Source organism: Lepidochelys olivacea (assembly GCF_965140295.1).
Source record: "Lepidochelys olivacea isolate rLepOli2 genome assembly, chromosome: 2".
In the NCBI taxonomy this organism is placed as follows: Eukaryota; Metazoa; Chordata; order Testudines; family Cheloniidae; genus Lepidochelys; species Lepidochelys olivacea.
Genome location: NC_140412.1, coordinates 189,390,340 through 189,411,028, shown reverse-complemented (window position 1 = coordinate 189,411,028; position 20,689 = coordinate 189,390,340). Strand labels below are relative to the sequence as shown.

Sequence of the window (20,689 nt, the reverse complement as noted above, 5' to 3'; positions counted from 1 at the left end):
TTTGGCACAAGGTGGGAATCCTTTGTCTCTCTCTCAGTTCCCACCCCTCCTTCTAAGTGGAAAAGCACTAGGTTTAAGATGGATTCCAGTATCATGTGACATGGTCACATATCCTGTGAGACCCCTAGTCTCCATTCTTCCAAGGCTGGCCAGCACGTACCCAGGAAGTTTTGCAGGTAAACAGAGCCATTCACAACCAATTGTCCTAGTTAATGGGAGCCATCAAGATTCCAAGCCACCATAATGGCCCACACTTTGCATAATTATCACAGGACTTCAGAGTAATATTTCATATTTCTAGTTTCAGATACAAGAATGATACATTCATACAAATAGAATGAACACGCTCAGTAGATTCTACGCTTTGTAATGATGCCTTACAAGAGACCTTTTGCATAAAGCATATTACAGTTACCCATAAACCCATTTTTATAAAGCATATGGAGTGTAACGTCACAATCTGTTCTCAGATTCTTCATGAATTCCGCACCCACACACACCTGCTCTCCCTACCCTGTTGGGGAAACTCCCTGCATCCACATGGCACTAGTCTCTGAGCAGACCCAGTTAGGCCTTGTTTTAGGTGTCTCTTTTAACTATCTGTCTAACACTTAACTGTCTCTCTTAACTATCTTAAATGAGGGGTGCATTCACACATCAATTTGAACAAGGCTTTAACTTAACTCATAACAACATTTCACCTAGCTTGTAACAATAGCATCTGTTCAAAGAATACATCTAGTTCTTCTACTTGCTAACATCTATCACTTAAGGCTATGACTACACTGTGCACCTTACAACAGCATGGCTGTTGTAAGACACTCAGTGTAGCTGCTCTTTGTTGCCAGGAGAGAGCTCTCCTGACAACAAAATAAAACCACCCCCAATAAAGGGTGGTAGCTTCGTGGGCAGGAGAGCACCTCTTGCTGACAATTGCTGTCCATACTGGTGCTTTTCATCATTAAAATTTTTGTCATTCAGGGGGTGTTTCACACTCCTAAGCGACAAAAGTTTTAACGACGCAAGTGCAGTGTAGACAAGGCCTAAGGTCATAATGAGATTTGAGGATGTCCACTATGGTCTATGAAGTGGTTTAAACTGCATGAGATTTGATCTGGCCTCTCAGACTTTGTAAGGAACAAACATTTCACGTATCAGTTTAGCTGGTCGTGCATTTAAGAAACAGGGTAAATTAGGCTGTTACGAAGAAAAGCACACATCTACTGGTAATAATATGCTATCCTTGAGCCTGATCCTGCTAACCCTTTCTCAAAGGGGAAATTTCTTCCACTGAAGAGAGACAGCAAAAGGCATTGGCACCATTTAAACTCTGTTTTGGGTCAAAGGCCACATGTTGGTTGTCTGCACAAGTGGTGAATTGAATTGACGAATAATCCTTGCTCAAGTGAATAGTGCTATTGAACTTAATTAGACTCTTAACTGCATTAATCACAAGAGTAAAGACTTGCAGGATTTGGCCCTTGTATTTACTAATTTAGTCCTAGATGCACAAAAGAAGCTAAGTCCCAGTTTGTGCACCTCTGCAATACACAAACCCACCTGCCTAACAGTGAAGGTTTCTAAACTTCCACTGTAGAAGTTCCCTAAGTACTTACATTTTGCAGAAGAAGGTCCCTAGTCACCTGTTTCTTCCTCTGGGCATGTGCGCTGCTGCCTCCCTGTAGGCATCTGGACTCCATCTCTTGCCTAAGCCCCAGAATCTTCCACAAACTGGGGGAAGAAGATAGATGCTCCTCTGTAACTTGCCTGCATGCCCTGATCCAATAAGTGTGCTCTGAATTTGCCTGCCAAATCAGGCCCTGCAGGCAAGCTCTTACAACATGGCCACGGTAGGAAGGAAAAGCTCCCTCAACTTTTAGCTCAGTGGTTAGGGTAATCACCTATGGGCAAACTACGACCCACGGGCCACATCGAGCCCGCAGGACCTTCCTGCCTGGCCCCTGAGCTCCTGGCCCCTCCCCTGCTGTTCCCCCTCCCCCACAGCCTCAGCTCACTGTGCCACTGAGCTGGTGCTCTGTGCTGCGCGGTGGCCTGGCTGGCTCCAGCTGGGCGGCACGGCCATAGCGCCGCCAGCCACCGGTGCTCCAGGCAGCGCGGTAAGGGGGCAGGGAGCGGGGGGGTTGGATAGAGGGCAGGGAAGTTTAGGGGGAGGGGGTCAAGGGGCGGGGGGTGGATAGGGGTCAGGGCAGTCAGAGGGCGGGGAACAGGGGGGTTGAATGGGGGCAGGGGTCCCTGGGAGGCAGTCAGGAAGGAGTGGGGGGTCGGATGGGGCGGCAGGGGGCGGTCAGGGGACAGGGAGAAGGGGTGGTTGGATGGGGCAGGGGTCCCGGGGGGAGGGGGGGCCGTCAGGAATGAGAGGAGGGGTTGGATGGGATGGCGGGGGGCAGTCGGGGCAGGGGTTCTGGGTGTGATCAAGGGACAGGAAGCAGGGGGGGGTGGATGGGGCATGGGTCCTGGGGGGGGCCCATCAGGGAACAGGGGGAGTTGGATGGGGCAGGAGTCCCAGGGGAGGGCATCAGGGGGCAAAAACAGGGAGGGGCAGATGTGGGGGCACGCCCCCCTCCCCTAACCAGCCCTCCATATAATTTTCGAAACCCGATGAAGCCCTCAGGCCAAAAAGTTTTGCCCGCCCCTTTCCTTGTGATGTAGGAAACCCCTGAGTCAAGTCCCCCTTCTGCCTGATGAGGATAAACTTAAACCGGGATCTCAGATCACTTCTCAGATGAGTGCTCTAATCAGTGGGCTATGGGATATTCCCATGTGGGCCTCCCTCAGTCTCTTGTTGAAGCTGTTCCATTGTGGATACATGATCAAAGTAATTGGAGCAGGGGAACTGGCTCCTGGGTCTAGCACATCCTGGTGAATGCTCTGACTATAACCCGATGGGTATTCTCATGCTTTCTTGCTCACACATGTTCTCTCTCTGTGTGTCAGCCAATGACCTTAATTATTTAATCCAAAGTGCAACAGCTTCCCCAGGAGAAATTGGGGAAACCCCACATCAAAATAACCCACAGCCCAGTGGTTAGAGAACTCTCCTGAGAGGTAGCAGATCCCTGTTCAAATCCCTTTTCCTTATCAGGTGAAGAGGGGACTTCACCTGGGAAGTAGGAGACTCCAGTTCAGTGCCCTAACCTGTAGGCTAAGTTGTATGGGAGATCCTCCTCTCCCTGTCATTCCTTGCCCCCCCAGGTATCGAACTCCAGGAGAGAGCTCACACCGTAGAATCACAAGCAGAGATTGGTTCCTCCCTGTAACCAGGACTTAGGTGCCTATCTCTAAGAGGGGCATAGCTTAGCATATACCTCTGCCCTTGATATCTCCCATTGGCTATTTTAGTGGGCTTCCCACCTAGCATGATGGCTTTTGTGAATTTCTGAACTATCCAAATCTCAAAGTCTGTAAAAATTGAGTAGAAAATCTATGGAGGAAAAAGCTCTTGTGATAGTTCCAACACTTCCTGCTTCTGTTTGGGCTGGAAATAGCATAAGAACAGATTTTCTCATTGGAAGTGCAACTATACCATCAGCCAGTCCCACATGTGGCCAGAAGCAGAAAGTGCATAAGTAGCATGGGAATTTAAAATATTTTTTTAAAAGTTACTCAAGTTGCAAACTGAAATATTTGGTTAAGAGTTTGGTTTTAGGTTTGGTTCCCCTTTGTGTGGAAGCTTTTAATCAGAACTGATTTGCCCATCCCTACATAGTAAGACCAAAAGATGGAAACATTTTTCCTCTTTCTGGGTCAAGTTCACCCTTGTGCTGGCTTTCTGTGCCCTTTAATTCCCATAGAAGATCTTGAGATCAGCATTGGGCTTAAATGATGCATGAGTTTTGTGCTGACCCCTGCACAAGAGTGAATTTTGCCCTTGATGTATTTCCCCCATGGGGCAAAGGTGCCTTCCGGACTTACAGTTCCTTTTGCCCTTCCTCTATTCACTTACCACCAGATACCAGCACTACTAATCAATTAACATCATAAACTCAAACCCAAGTGAAGCTCCAGTAGTCTTAGAATATCTCCAACACTAAATATGAGCAAACTTTTATAAATCTATTTGCCAGCCCTATTAGTCAGGACAGAAATACGCTTATACAGTTTACATTACTGTTTTGTCATCCCTCAGCGGCTGTACCAAAATCTAAGTCTAAGCAGTTATCATGGTATTTCTGATGTTATAACAACCACTGGCTAATAACATCGCAATAAAAACTGTTCTAATCATCATCTCCCTGGATAGATCTGTTGCATGCCTCAGATTCCCCCCCGCCCCCTTTTCCTCTAATGTTAAATGTGATTTTTTTTTTATCCTCAAAGGGGTGATTATCTCTGTGCAAACCTGGCAAGGTTAAACACTATCTATAAAAAACATTCAGCTGTGTGCCATGAAATGAATTACATAATATATCAGTCATCTACCTGGCTTTTGAAAAAGTGCAAAATGTTTTTGTTCAGTCTGGATGAGTTTTTTACATTTGGCTTCTCTTTCCATGAAGGTAAAAATGACCTTGATTATTAGAAAGTGAAGAGATATTGAACTGGTTAGAATCAACACAGTTCCATTTCATTTAGTCTCCACTAAAATTGCAAGGAGTGAAAATAGAGATTGAATTTATTTTACTATATATTGCCTCATTTGAACTTTAAGGCATTAGCCACTAAGGAAAACCCTTCCCCCGCCCCCCTTCCATAATCTCTTATAGATGGCATGTTAAGGAAATTGCCTTGACACTATTGATTCTATGCTATGAGGTACAACATAACAGCCAGTGTAGTAAACTGGGAAAATGTATGCTGTGCTACATTTCAAGCAATGGAGCACTTTGACACAGCACCTGTGTCTCCCTTCACAGAAATGTGACATTTTAAAATTACAAATTTGTATATATTTTTTTCTAGGTGTCAGGCCATCTTCCCTTTGATTGGATAACTTTTTAAATGGTGTCAATCTGAGTATTTTACAGAAGAAAGGAAAGCAGCCCTTTGCTAAACTAAAGGGGCCACAGTCCAAAGCTAGTTGCTATATTAAGTCAAGTCACCATATTTCTTGCTAGCTCCTTTCCAGAAATGCCTCCCTTAAAAAAACCCAAAACTATAAAATGGACAATACGTGATCCTGCATGCTGCTATGTTATTGCTGCTTAACCACTCATCAGTTTGACCTACAACATCTTCCAGCTAAATAAACTGGTGTTAAAGTGAGCACATGGATGCAAAGTGGCTGGATTGCTTTATTTTAACTCTTAAAGTAAACTGGAATCTAGTAAATTCTGGGCTGAATCCTCAGCTGGCGTGTATTGGCATAGCTCTAGGGAAGTCACTGCAGCTGCACCAACTTAACGCCAGTTGAACATCTGGCCCTCTGAATGCAAAAATCTACATTAACACTCATTTCCTAGGTGATAATTGCAACCAAGGATATTAGCACTAGTAGACTGAAACTTCACTGTGCGTCATTAACCCCTGTACACAAATCCTATGAATTAGGGCTATCTGAAAATTTTCTTAAAATCAGGTTTTTGATTAAACAATATTTATTTATTTATTTTATTTATTTATTTTATTTTTGCAAAAATAAATAAAGTACCTGCCTTCCATGGAAAACTATTTTTTTCTGAAAAATCAAATGGCCCCCAAAAATTCTATTCAGAAATGCTGCTGCAATGCTTCATGGGAGTTAATTTGCTTTATACCTCCATTTTCCTATGACTTTCATACCACTTCACTGTAAGCAGAGTTTCACTGTAAGTCAATTCCCTATCGAGTGAAATTCCACCCAATGTACAGTCGATTCAAGCACCAAAGAACTAACAGTTTACCTTGATCTGTGTATCTGAGTTTCATCATACTTGGCTGACGCCGCCAGAGAATCAGGCAGCTGTAACTTGCTGCATGACACCTCTCTGCTCCCCCACATGCAGCTGAAAGTGGATGCAACAGAGAACCTGGGCCACAGTCCTTGATGCTAGTTGTTCCGATATTATAGCCTCACCTGATGTATATTGGGAGTGAATTTATTTCCTAAGTGGGTTTCAATAGGATGGATTAGAGTTCAGTTGGGTGTACTTATTTTGGCACCACAAAATAAATGTAATATACTACTGACATAAAGTCTACCAAGGGGCGAATATGAAAGCATCCTATTCATCAATCAATTACAATACTTGTAAGAGCATGGTCAGGCCAGTCCATAGTCAGGGCCAAACTCAGAGGTGATGTGTAATGCAGCACAACTTCTTAGCCTCATTTCCCACACCTTGTACTGCAGATGCTCTGCACTACTAGACAAAACAGGCCTCCATAGTGGAGCCATAGTGTCCCCATTAGAGCCAGTCATAGGGCCAATTTAGCTACTTAGCTACCATCTCCCTGCCGCTGTCTTAGAGGAAAAGGGTCACTGCTTCCCTCTGACCAGGTGCTCTCTGGCTGCCAAAAGGCAGATCTCAAGCTACTCTTACCTGTGCCAGGGAATATCAACCTCGTGCACAATTGGCCTGGGATTTGCTGTCTGTGAAGGTGTGTTAAGGACATCTTTGTACACCCTCTGAATTGCACAATGTGCTATTCAGCCATGGATGTGGTTCAGGGCCCCTGAGCCTTTTCCTACCTTATTGGTTTCCAAGGTTGGGCACAGAGGCTCTAAGTTCAGTCTCTTCTCCCTGTACCTCCACAATTTCCAAGTCCTCTCCCTTCTATGTAGCTGAAGGACTCCATATAGCTCCCATTACATGAATTATGAGGTTCTCAGAACCCCTGGTATTTTCACAACCCCCCTGGCCAATAAGGCAGGAAAATGCTATTCCTGTTTTACCAGTTGAAGAACTGAGGTACAGAGATGAAGTGCAGAGCCCAAGGTCACACACCATCTATAGCAAAACAAGAACTGAAGCAAGATCTCCAGAGTCCCAGTCCAAAACCTTAATCACAAGGCCATGCTTCCTCCCACTCTTATAAACTGTCACTTCCATCTTTCTGAGGGTGAGATGATCATTAGCTGCATACAGCCCTGCTCCTCTGAAATCCCTACACTGAGGGCAGACCCATATAAGTCCCATGTTTAGGGACAGGCTAATTTTCTCCCTACACCAGTTGGGGTCTGCCCAGTCCGTCACATTACAATTAAAATAAGCCTGAAAGAAAGGAATACTTAGCCTTCTTAAAATGGCATTTAAAAAAATCTAAACCTAGAGATACAAAGATTCAGCATTAGGGCTCTTTGTTCCATCCTTCAGTCACCTGTTGAGCCTTAGTGTTATGTCATATGTGATCACATGCTCTTCTGAGACCTGTACAATACCTCTGTACAACAGGGTGAGCTGAGGTTGAAGTGGCAGCTGGGTAGCTTGGAGTTTCCTTGCTTTTGTTACAAACATCACATGTAAATTGTAACATTATTTTAAGACTTATTCTTTGCTTTTAAAAAAAAATCAAGAAATGACATTACAGCTAAAGTTGCCCCATCCTTCATTCTTTTTCTCCCTCTTCCCCCAAATTTGGATGTTTTTGAAGAATCAGGCCTGCTGTGGACTGTAGTGTTCATACAGCATTAAATCATGTTAAAATTAGCTATAATCCAGCACAAATCCTCTTAGTGATACTGGCACTATAAGGGGCGTTATAATTGCTCAGAGCTTTAAAACAATTTTGTAGCTTTTTCTCCCCTTGGTGCACCAGTTCCAATTAGGTCGAGGGAGCCTTATGAACGCACAGATGTTCTATTTAGGACCCAGCCCAATCCTGACAACACACTGTCATCCCCACAGAGAAGCTGGGAAAATGTCCGACTTACACTCACTGTGCTTTGTCATGTCTAACTAAAGAACACGTTATTCTTAAAGTCTAGTACAGCCCTCCTAAGGTGATTGTCTGTGCCTGATGCCCCTTTATGTATGCCATGTGTCCTGGTTCTGCTTCACCCAGTTTTAAATAACATTCCAATTTCAGAAAGCTTGAGAGAGAACAGTCAAAAGGCAGCAAATTTGAAAATGTGTCTAATACCCCACTTGGGGTGGAATCTGTGAAAAGAGAACCTAGCAGGTGAAAGTTGCCTCTGTTCAGCACTTGCTTTGAGGGCTCGTATTGGCCTTCTGCACAGTAGTGAATTTCAGCTAGTTTGAGTAGGCAGCCCCATGTACACGTTACTGGAGTAGCTGAAGAACAGACCCTTCAGCTCCAACTTACTGTAGCTGGGACTTATCTACTGCAGGGTAGGGGCAGGAATAGTGGCCATGGGTGGTGGTTTCTGCCATACAGCATGTATGTTTGTGGGCCTATGTCCCAGGTGCGCCTCTGCACTTAGGAGTGGGCCATTCCAGAACGCACCCAGGGTGCTGTCAAGTTCCTTTCATTGCACCTCTACCCCTAGCATTTCACCTGCTCTAAAAACCTAGATCCTTTATTCCACCCATAAATTAGCTGGATTGCAACACTGGAGAATAATCTGATCTATCTGATTTAGAGCTGGCAGAACAGCCCGACACAGCCCACTTCCTAGCAGCCCTAGGGGCTGGTGCATGTTGGGAACCTGGCTCTGGTGGGGGAGGCCAGAGCATGCTGTTCTCCACCCACTGTGGGCTGCCAGCTGGTCCCTTGGAAACTGCATCAAACAGGGTGGAATTTAGACCCATGCACAGGACATAGCTAGGCTGAAGGCTGAACCCCTTGTTGGAGCCAGAACTGCAAAAGTGACAGTCACTTTGCTCTCCCCTGCTGGTCTGCAGTGTGCTCAGATCAGCAGAAGAGCTCAGGTAGTTGAAGCACTGATTGTGACTATATATAAACGTAGCCCTACATTCATTTTGGCTGAAAGGGGTGGTGAGTGAGATAGGGACAGAATATAGGCTGCTGCAAATAGAGTTCAGTTTAATAAACCACAGTGAACATTTCAATCATCCTCTTTTCCTCTTGCAACTATATTTGGCATTAAAATGGTGAGTATGGACAAGTAGGATATCAAATTAAAAGGACCCAGCCCTGCCCCACCTATTCAGAGATTCTACAGCTCCTGGAAGGCACTGAGTACCATCAATCCTCAGGGACTTCAGTGGGAGATAGGGGTGCCCAGCGGTGTTTAAGAAGTGTTCAATTCCTTGTGAGTTCTAGACCTTAGTGAGGAGAAATCCTCAGAAGTGTAGCCAGAATTCCTGGCAGAATTCTGTTTGCTTTGGTAATAAGCAAAGAAAATACTTGTTTGTATAGAGTCTTCTTTAAGAATTCTGAATGGGGGAAATTTAGGATGGCTGCCGTAATCATGCTGTGATGTTCAGACTTCCCTCTTGTCTGCTCACGCTAACTGGAAGAGTGCCAGTGAAATTATGCTGTTTTATTTTCATTTTCCCCCCGGCATTGACTTCAGCCCCACAACGTGCCACTCTTCCTCTCCCCTCCCCACACAAACACACATCCAATGTGTGAGGAAATTTTGCTCAGAACATATCTCCCTCCTATCACCAGGATCTCAGCCATGTCCTCAGCCTTTGTCTCATCTTTTATGTGAGACAAAAGTCAACCCCAGAACTTAAACCTGCCACTTATATTAAAAACTGCAGCTTGCCCCTGTGGGGATAGTAGAACACTCTCTGATAAATGAGGAGTAACCTTCCCCTCTCATGGACTCTGTCATATGTATTCAAATGAATTTGAGAGAAACAAACGTGCTTACACTTCTGCAAATGGGAGAAAGCTGCCTCTAAAATTATTTCCATTTTCAAGGTCAGGAAGCAAAGAATCAGTCCACGTTCCTTGGAGACGGCATCCAATCAACGGAAGCTGTTCCCTTGTCAGACAGCTGTTATCTGCATAGTCCTCCTTTGCTATTTGATGTGCCACTGGCTTCTTGTCACTTGACAGATATTTTCATCATTTTGTAGCTGACACCCTTAACATTCCATTTTGCCAGACACAGATATCCTCCTCTTCCCTCCCCCACCCCACCCCCCGCCATCTTACAGAAGCAAGTGGCTGAAAAGCATCTAAACGAGCTCTGGTCTCTATTGTTCCATATTTTTATGATTCACTGATATGTCTTAAGGCCCCGTTTAGCATTCTCTCTGCCAAATAAATACATAATACTCCTGATAGGGAGATGAGGCTCCCAGTGAGCTTTGCAGTTCATATTCTCTGTGGACCAAGCCTGAGGTCCTGACTCAGCAAATTCCCAATGAACTTGGGTGTTTGCTTAAGTAAGGACTGAGGGTTGGGATTTTTGCAGGGGGGGGCTTGGGCCTGTTGTTTGTAAGGTGGATTAAGGCCTCCAGATTCGGCCTAGTCTGTCAAAGAGGAGATAAATGAGTATAATTAAATTTTTACCAATGCTAAAGGGATACTTTGCCAGTTTTCCTTTCGGCACCGTCTAATTCATGCGGCCTCTATACTTCCTCCTCTAGTCCTTGACGCAATTGCATGATACAAAGTGGGAAACTGGGAGAGTAAAACAAGGCTTCATATGTTACCGCTCTGTACATAGCTGCCAATATCCCCTGTGTGTAACTGTACAATCCTGGAGGAGCTGTAGAACAGTCCCTCTATGTCAGAGGTTCTCAAACTTTTGTACTGGTGACTCCTTTCACATAGCAAGCCTGTGAGTAACCCCACCTTATAAATTAAAAACACTTTTTTATATATTTAACATGATTATAAATGCTGGAGGCAAAGCAGGGTTTGGGGTGGAGGCTGACAGCTTGCAACCCTCCATGTAATAACCTCGCGACCCCCTGAGGGGTCCTGACCCCCAGTTTGAGAACCCCTGCTCTATGTGGCATGTTCCCTCCTACTAGGAAACCTCTGATCACTTAACGGTGCCTGAAGCAGATACCCTCATCTTGTATATTCTGGGTGCTCGCACTGGAGGAGTTACAGAACGCAGGTGCTATGTGGGAATCAAAGACAGCATGACCACACTGACAGTGTTGCAAGGGGAGGCTTTCATAAGACCACAGAGGGACAGAACCTCTGCAGCTGGGCCCAGAATTTCCAATGGATCTCAGGCCATTAGTCTTCTCTGACCCTGTTGTGTACATGCACCTCTTCCCCCATCTCACAGGGTGAAGAAATGCAGTCCAATAGCTCCTGGCTTCTATGGGTACAGGAAGAGCTGAAAGAGGGTGCTGTGACAAGAGGCAGGAGGGTTTCTGCTGGCCCATGGAATTGAGAGGATGCAGGTCACAACCTTTGTCTAGAGTGAATCCCAACTGACTTCATATTCCCTTGCTGGGAAACTCCTCTCCCAGCTGGACTGTGCTCTGAACACTGGTTTTCACCATTCTGCTCAGCTTGAATAATGAAAATAGAGTGATCAGGTTTTTCTGAAATTCTGAGGTGGCAAAGTTGTGCCAGCATACAGAACATTATATGTGATTATATCATATCCTGCAAAGTCAGGGAAGACATATAGGCCAATCAAAAGTCTGAGGAGGCAAACCAAGGTCAGGGGGCAACTGTCCCCTTGTCCTATAGGGCCAGAGTCATCACTTGCTATCTCAAAATATCTATTTTTCTGAAATTCTGACCTCTGAGGGGCCCTTAGTTATTGAGCTGGATCTTAAATAAACTACTGATGGGTAATACCAAATATATCAACAACACAAATTGTTCCTGTCAAAGGAATCCTTCCTCCTCCTCTTTTTTTTTAATTATTTTTTTAATGCTTTTCATATCAGATGCCAACTATGTTGTATCACACTCCTAGTAGTGAGCATGCCCTGCTGATGGGCTAAAGAGATAAACACTAATAAATATCTTGAACCCTCTCATCCTCTGGCTGACCATTGCTCCCACAAGATATAGGTTCAGCTTTGAAACATTCAATCTTTCCATAGTGCTGAGAGTGAGACTTAGCCAGCATAATTCCTTAGCATGCAGTATGGTGAACTGCTCTACATTAAATACAAATGGTAAGGGAGTTTACATACCACAATCATTGTGGAAAGCAAATTGCTAAAGTCTAAAGGGAAAAAAACAAAGTTGTGCTGGCAAGACCTCTGGTTTTGTAGCTTTTCCTAATGGTAATGATTTTTTTTTAAATTAAAACAAAATATTATATATAATGGAAAAACAAAAGGGTAGGAGGGAGTTGCTGATGGTTTATCAGAACAGAAGATTGAAAAATCAAAGCTAGGGATTATTTTATAAAATGTTTTCCCTGGCTGACCTTTATCTCAAGAATCAATTATAAAGCTTTCTTTTGTGTGGCTGCGATTCAGATGACTTACAAAACAAAACACACAAACTCCAGTGTTTTGTTTTGTTTTTCTAGTCAGCTAAATTTGTGTTAATATCAAGGAACAGTGATTTGTGTGTGGATAGTTTATGCATTATAACAAGCTGGTATACCCACACAGCTTGTTGTTAATGTGTAAACACCCCTGTCTCTCCTGAATTAAAGCTACAGGACAGTCAATGAAGGGAGAAAATACTGAATATCTTTAGAGGGCCAGTTCATAACACTAGACTAAACATTCAGGAATGCAGAAATGTGAAGTCCTGAAAGTGTAGATCTAGAAATCGCACTGAATTAGCATTATCTATTGTAGCTTTTAAAACTACATATTACATCTTGGAGCGCTAAAGGAATATTTTGGGAGGGAGGAAGTATGCTTTTAGATACTAGTTTGGGGGAACCTTCTGACTCTGAACCTCCTGGCCAAACCACTGTGTGTATGTGTCAAGCCTCAGTTGTTTCAGCAGTTCTTTGCTTGTGCAAGAAGTTCCATTCATACAGAACCAGGACCTAACTTGGGCCTGGATTCTGAACTGAATAGTTTGCCGAGAGAGAAGCAAGAGTACACTTCTGCTGTTTTTCCTTTAAAGCAGGGAGCTAACGTGGTCTAAAGAGAAATAGACTGAGACTGATCATCCTTTCCACTGTACTTGGCAATGTTAAAACAGCCATAAATGCATCAGATTTATTGGTGCAGCTAACCAGTGCCATTTTTTCCATATTGTCACTTCACCAATACAACCGGACCAGCTCTAATTCTGAGTTATGGTAACAAATGTTTTAACAGTAAAACACAAACAGGCATGTGAATATATTCTATGAATATAAGCACCAATTTCAGCTTGCTATGATTTGGAAGAGGTCCTATTAATCATTATTCTTGAGCATTTGGAAAACCAGTTGGTGTTTGTGAGCATTTTCACAAATACCCCTGAGTGTTTCATGCACTTTTTGCACCAATGACTGTCCAAAAATTCCTTCTGAATTCATCATAGATTCCAAGGTCAGAAGGGACAATCGTGATAGAACATCCCCAAAATAATTTCTAGACCATATCTTTAGAAAAACATCCAATCTTGACTTAAAAATTCAGTGACTGGAAAAACTTACCCTCACTGATAACACCTCATTTCCAGTGGGAATTTGTCCCTCTTCAACTTCCAGCCATTGCATTGTTATACCTCTCTCTGATAAATTTAAAGAGCCCATTATTAAATGTTTGTTCCCCATATAGTAACTTATAAACTGTAATCAAGTCACCCTTTAAGCTTTATTGTTAAGCTAAATAGATAAACTCAAGGAGTTGAATCACTAAAGGTATATTATCTAATCCTTTTATCATTCTCATGTCTCTTGGCTGAATCCTCTCCAATTTATCAACATTATTCTTGAAGCGTGGACACCAGAACTGGACACAGTATTCCAGCAGCAGTCACACCAGTGCCAGATACAGAGGTAAAATAACCTCTCTACTCCTACTTGAAATGTCCATTTATGCATCCAAGGATTACATTAGCTCTTTTCATCACAGCATCATTCAGGGAGCTTGTGCTCAGCTGATTATCCACCATGACCCCCCAGATCTTTCTCAGTCACTTTCCCATGATAGAATGCCCCTTCATGTAAGTATGGCCTACATTCTTTGTTCCTAAATACTTACATTTAGCCATATTAAAACTCATATTGTTTGCTTGCATCCAGCTTACCAAGAGGTCCAGATCGCTCTGTCCCAGTGACCGGTCCTCTTCATTATTTACTGCTTCCCAAATTTGTGTGTCATCTTCAAACTTTATCACTTGGGCAAAGAACTGATCCTTGGAGCATCCCACTGGAAACACACCCATTTGATGATTTCCTCATGTACAATTACATTTTTGAGACCTAACAGTTACATAATATGTGCCATTTTCATTTTATATCTTTCTAGCCTTTAAATCAAAATGTCCTGAGGTACCAAGTTAAATGACTTACAGAAATCTACATATGCTACATCAACACAATTGCCTTTATCAACCAAATTTGTAATCTCATTTTAAAAAAATTATCAGTTTGACAGGATCAGTTTTCTAGAAACCCATGTTGATTAGCTTTAATTATATTACCTGCCTTTAATTGTTTATTAATAGAGTCCCATATCAGCTACTCCATTATCTTTACACAAGATCAATGTCAGAATGACAAGTCTATAATTAGCCGGGTCATTCCATGTACCCTTTTAAATGTTATGCCAATATTTGGTTTCTTCCAGTTTTCTGGAACTTCCCCGGTGTTCCAAGAGGTATTGAAAATCAACATTAATGGTCCATTGAGTTCCTCAACCAGTTCTCTTAAAAATCTTGGCTGCAAGTTATTTGGACTCACTGATTTTAAAAGTACTGACTTGAGTAGCTACTCTTTAACATTCTACTGAGATACTAGTGAAATAGAAAGTGTTATATGACATGACTAATCTGTTTTTTCCCCAAATACAGAACAAATATTTATTGAACACATCTGCCTCTTCTGCATTATTATTGATTTTACTATTTCCATCTAGTAATGGATCAATTCCATTGTTAGGATTCATTTTATTCCTAATATAATTTTTTTTAAAAATCCTTCTTATTGTTTTTTAACTCTACTGGCCATACATTTCTCCTTGTGTCCCTTTGCTTCCCTTATCCTTTTCTATAATGCCTAGCTTCTGAAATATTCATTACTATCAGCTGCCCCTCTTTTACACACACCCCTCAACTGCATCTGCCTTCACTTTCCTTCATTGTGTCACTTCATGTCCTTTAGTTCCTTGATTAATTTTGTTTTCAACATCTTAATTTTGAATGAGTGCTCATATTGTCCCTCTTTTTACCCTTCCCTTTTGAATTAAAGCTGCAACAGTCCACACAGAAAAAATCTATCAAGAGGATTTATAGGAAAATCAAGAATAATTATACTTGTTTTGTCCCAAAGTCACATTAACCTGAAGTAAACCTTTTTTATGTGTTCGGTCACCCAATCAGGGATGAGAAATAGCATGTGATTTATATACCCAATCATACACCAGGAATAACAAATAACAGGTATTTAAAGCAAATGAAAGCAACTCCTAGGATGAAGACTTGGTGTGTACAGTACTTACAAGTAATAGGCCACTTCCTCAGTTGTTACCAGTGTTGCTTGACTGAAGTCCATGAAATTGTGCTTATTCATGCCAGGTGAGGAGCTGGCCCAATAACTACATGAACATAAATGAAGACTGTCCTGCATATTATTCACTCACCAAAAAAGGGGGCTAAATGCATAATGAATACTTGTAATGACCATCTCTGTTTAAATTCAAAGTAGGCTATTAATTTTGACTGTCCTAGAATGCATCCCAGACCCACCCCTGCCACCTCAAAAAACCCCACTTCCACAATCATTCACATTAGACAGCGTGATACATACAAAAGGCTAATGTGACTTTGGAACGAACTAGGGAAAATATAACTAGTGTTGGTTTTCCTCTAAGTCCTCTAGATAGTGGTGAGGTTTTTCTGTGTGTGTGTGTGTGTGTGTGTGTGTGTATTGTTGCAGATTTCATTCAGAATTGTATTGACTGATTTCCTTCAGCATTGTAGGGGGTTGCTAAGCAACATGGAGTCTTTCTCCAAGTGTTTGTCACATGGGGAGAAAATGGGAAATAGAAAAAGATTCACCTTCTCTAATACCTATCAGATCACAGGGTCTCTTATTTCAGGCCCAGGCAAAGTTATACAATTCATAGTTCTTCCCCAGAACTAGAGTAGATCCTACTTTGTTTGGTTCTGAATTTAGTTAGAATATAGGTCCTACAAAAGGGACAAAATTTGCTATCACTCTCAAGGTGCTGTCAGACTGGCATTCACAAACACATCTATCTGTGGACAATTCACTGTAAATCTGACCCACAACTTTCTCTCCTGTGCAATGTGACTTGGGGGATAAACAGAATCAAGCTATACTCATCTTGGAGTTGTTCTTTGAGACCTTAAAACAGACAGAATATCTGGCAGACAGCTCATTCTGACCAGCCAAACTGATTCAATCAGGTCTTCCAGCTGCTTCATTTCTTAGTGCTGGGCCTTTGCAACAGCAAAACCAATCTACTTGCTGTGTTGTAATGTGGTTTATCTTGACTTGCACCATATATTACATCTCTTCCATGGGGTTATCAAGCAAATTAGGATTTATGACAGCACTGCTGAGGCTGTCAGAAACATGCATGTGTTCACAGGGAGTATAAAAAACAGTACTGCATTAACGTCTTCCATATCCTAGATGACAATGAACACCCAGGTTTATGGTCTGTCAGCAGATTGATCTACGTTCTCTGCTCTTTAACAGTATGACTCTCTTACATACCTCCCACAACATCCACTGGGTTCTGCAAGCCTCGGCTCCCAGAACTGGAAGGTAGCATGTGACAGTGAACAACTGTGATGGTTTGGGTCACAGAAACCCCCTTAGGACTGCCACCTGATGAGCTGGGACTACCTCTGAGCCCATTTTCCCTGGCAGCTTGGGTACCTTGCCTGGTTGTGCCAGACATGCTAGCCTGCTACAAACACAGACCCAGGACTGAACCACATCCCCCAGAAGCTGCAGGCTTAACTGAAAACAGCTTAAGAAGTGCTCCTGTCTCCAACACCCAGATACCCAGTGCCCAATGGGATCCAAACCCTAAATAAATCTGTTTTACTCTGTATAAAGCTCATAAATTGTTCACCCTCTATAACACTGACAGAGAGATATGCACAACTGTTTGCTCCCCCAGGAATTAATACTTGCTCTGGGTTAATTAATAAGTAAAAAGTGATTTTCTTAAATATAAAAAGTAGATTTTAAGTGGTTCCAAGTAATAACAGACAGAACCAAGTAAATTACCAAGCAAAATAAAACAAAAACATGCAAGTCTAAGCCTACTACAGTAAGAAAGTAAATGCAGGTAAATCTCACCCTCAGAGATGGTCCAATAGACTTCTTTTACAGACTAGACTTCCTCCTAGTCTGGGTCCAGCAATCACTCATACCCCTGTAGTTACTGTCCTTTGTTTGTTTCTTTCAGGCATCTCTTTGGGGTGGAGAGGCTATTTTTTGTGCCAGCTAAAGACAAAATGGAGGGATTTCCACGGGTTTATGTAGTCTCTCTCTTGTGGGTGGAAACCCCTCTCTCCCCCTGTGTAGAATCACAGCTACAAGATGGAGTTTTGGAGTCACATGGGCAAGTCACATGTCCATGCATGACTCAGTTCTCTGCAGGCCAAGCCATTGCCCACACGTTAGCCCGAACATTCCCAGGAAAGCTCAGATGTGGATTGGCATCTATCAAAGTCCATTGTTAGCCAAGTACTTCCGTTTAGTTGAATAACCCCTTCACACTATGTTGACCAAATCTGCCTTAGGTGCTTCTTACAGCACACTTTAAATACAAGCCAGAACTCATAACTTCAGATATAAAAATGATACATGCATACGAATAAGATGAATACGTGCAGTAGAACATAACCTTTGCAAAGATATGTTACATGGCATATCTAGCATAAAACATATTTCAGTTACGTCATATTTACACTCATACACATATTTCTATAAAGCATTATGGGGTGCAACATCACAACAACAATGATGATCCATGCAAGCAATAGAAAATAATCCAACTCATTCTCCCAGAGATATAGGGGTTCTGCAATGCAAACAGCAGTTTAAAGGGAAGTCTTTTTGTTGCTGAAGAAAGCAGGCATGACTTGTAGTACATACAGGCTGATCCAAATTCTGTTCTGTAATGTTGATGTAAATCCTTTGATCTTAATGTCCCAGTGCCATGTGTAGTCAATGGAGTTAGTCCTGATTTGTACTGGTGTAACTGAGATAAATTGAAACCTATAACTGCATTTTAAGGCCAAATCCTAATCTCAGATACATCTATATTTAACTTACATTGACAGCATGTAGCTGAGGATTCTTAAACTGGAAAGATGGTATTGATACTTTATAAACAGGAGGGAAATGAATGTTAAGTTCTGCTCCTCTTAAACCATTTATTGAGGTACAAAAATAGCAGCTATACTCAAACTCATTCCAGTGGGGGGAAAAATCCTAGTAAGTAGGTGTAGAAAACTGTAAAATTCTGTATGCATAAGTGTCTTACGGCAATGTAGAAACACAAGTCTTGGCCATCAATGGTCAGCTTGGAAAAGAGACTACTGAGGGGAGATAGGATAGAGGTCTATTAAAACCAAGAATGGTGTGGAGAAGGTTAACAAGAAAGTGTTAGTTCAGATAACGCACAAACCAATGAAATTAATAGGCAGCAGGTATAAAAACAAACATAAGGAAGTACTACTTCACACAGCACACAGTCAGCCTGTGATACTTGTTGCCATGGGATGTTGCAAAGGCCAAAAGTGTAACTGCGTTCAAAAAAGAATGATGTAGGTCAATGGCCATCCTCCATGAACCCTGTCATAAATATAAAGGGAAAGGTAACCTCCTCTCTCTCAACAGTGCTATAAAATCCCTCCTGGCCAGAGGCAAAACCCTTTCACCTGTAAAGGGTTAAGAAGCTAGGAAAACCTCGCTGGCACCTGACCAAAATGACCAATGAGGAGACAAGATACTTTCAAAGCTGGAGGAGGGGGAACAAAGGGTCTGTCTGGCTGTGTGATGCTTTTGCCGGGAACAGATCAAGAATGCTCTTCATAACTCCTTAAATTAGTAAGTAATCTAGCTAGAAATGCGTTAGATTTCCTTTTGTTTAATGGCTGGTAAAATAGCTGTGCTGAATGGACTGTATATTCCTGTTTTTGTGTCTTTTTGTAACTTAAGGTTTTGCCTAGAGGGATTCTCTATGTTTTGAATCTAATTACCCTGTAAGGTATTTACCATCCTGATTTTACAGAGCTGATTCTTTTACTTTTTCTTCTATTAAAATTCTTCTTTTAAGAACCTGATTGTTTTTTCATTATTCTTAAGATCCAAGGGTTTGGGTCTGTGTTCACCTGTACAAATTGGTGAGGATTTTTATCAAGCCTTCCCCAGGAAAGGGGGTGTAGGGCTTGGGGGGATATTTTGCGGGGAAGACGTCTCCAAGAGGGTTCTTTCCCTGTTCTTTGTTTAAAACGCTTGTGGTGGCAGCATAGGGTTCAAGGACAAGGCAAAGTGTGTACCTTGAGGAAGTTTTTAACCTAAGCTGGTAAGAATAAGCTTAGGGGGTCTTTCATGCAGGTCCCCACATCTGTACCCTAGAGTTCAGACTGGGGAAGGAACCTTGACAAACCCATTAGCCAAAACGGTCACGGACACAACCCCATGATCTGGATGTTCCTAAAGCCAAATTGCTAGAAGCTGGGACTAGATGGATCATTGGATAATTGCCCTTTTCTGTTCATTCCTTCTGAAGCATCTGGCACCAGCCACTGTCAGAAGACAGGATACTGGGCTAGGTGGACCATTGATCTAACCCAGTATGGCAGTTCTTATGACTCATCACAGTTTGATGACAGTTTAAATACCAGACCTGGCTAATAGTACAAAAAATAGATTCCAAATATTCACTCATCTTTAACTTATTTTGAAAGTGTTTGTAACTCTGTCAATTTCCCACTGACACTCTAGTGTAGGACTTTTACTGGTAGAAATGTTGGTAGAAGTGATATTAATCATATTGGAAAGTCTATGGAAACTTAATTCAAAATCAAACATACACACTCGTACCCTAACTGTAAGAACTAGTCATCAAAGCAGGAAGCAGAAACATCATCTGAGTTGTATATAGAATCAAAGCAGCTTGAATTTTGATTTTTCAATACTCGGAATGAGCAACTTGCTAATGAGGTACAGACAAGAATTCTTCATGATATTCAACTAATTATTTTTCTCTATTGTGAAATTCTTCCCAGCACAAGTGCTATGCACCATTTCAGTCCCAGTTATACCATATTCTGAGGATTTACATAGGGCTGAAGGGGGTGCCTGGGCATCCACTGGCCCTCTACATATGGGTGAAATTCACCCATATTTTTTTTTTAAAATGGCAGTTGCTCATCAGTGATTCACAAACATAAGGAGGCAAAATTCATTTTAATAAATTACTTGACATGAATTATACACCAAGTTCCCATAAATATCCTTTCTAAAATATCCATTACGTTTTGAATGATGATGTAATTACTACGTGCAGAGATGAAACCCTCCTGATTATATGTATATTCCTGTTTGCAGAACAGAGACCTGATCCAAACACTTGTGCCTGTTAGTAACTTTATTATTCAATGAGACTACTCGTGAGTAAAGTAAGTGTTTACAGGATCAGGTCCCATATTTGTAAAAATATTAGCCTCTTTTGTTTTTCTTCTCATACTGAAGCTTAACTGTAATATGAATCAGTTGTATCTGAGTCGTACCGTGTATGTTTATATATAGCTCATTGTATTTACATTCATGAATCTACAA

General features: G+C 42.1%; 1 long non-coding RNA gene across 3 annotated transcripts in view; it reads left to right on the top strand.

Moving 5' to 3' along the window:
* The window catches only part of LOC311516126, a 275,101-nt gene that overhangs the window by 162,658 nt on the left and 91,754 nt on the right, over nucleotides 1-20,689 (top strand). Inside the window, exon 5 of one of the 3 annotated variants that reach the window (XR_014710334.1) lies at nucleotides 18,743-19,123. The exons of 1 other annotated variant lie outside the window; for it this stretch is intronic. This is a non-coding gene — a long non-coding RNA (uncharacterized lncRNA). Of the gene's footprint in view, nucleotides 1-18,742; nucleotides 19,124-20,689 lie in introns of those variants that run through there. One more of the 3 variants, XR_014710335.1, reaches the window with a different exon arrangement.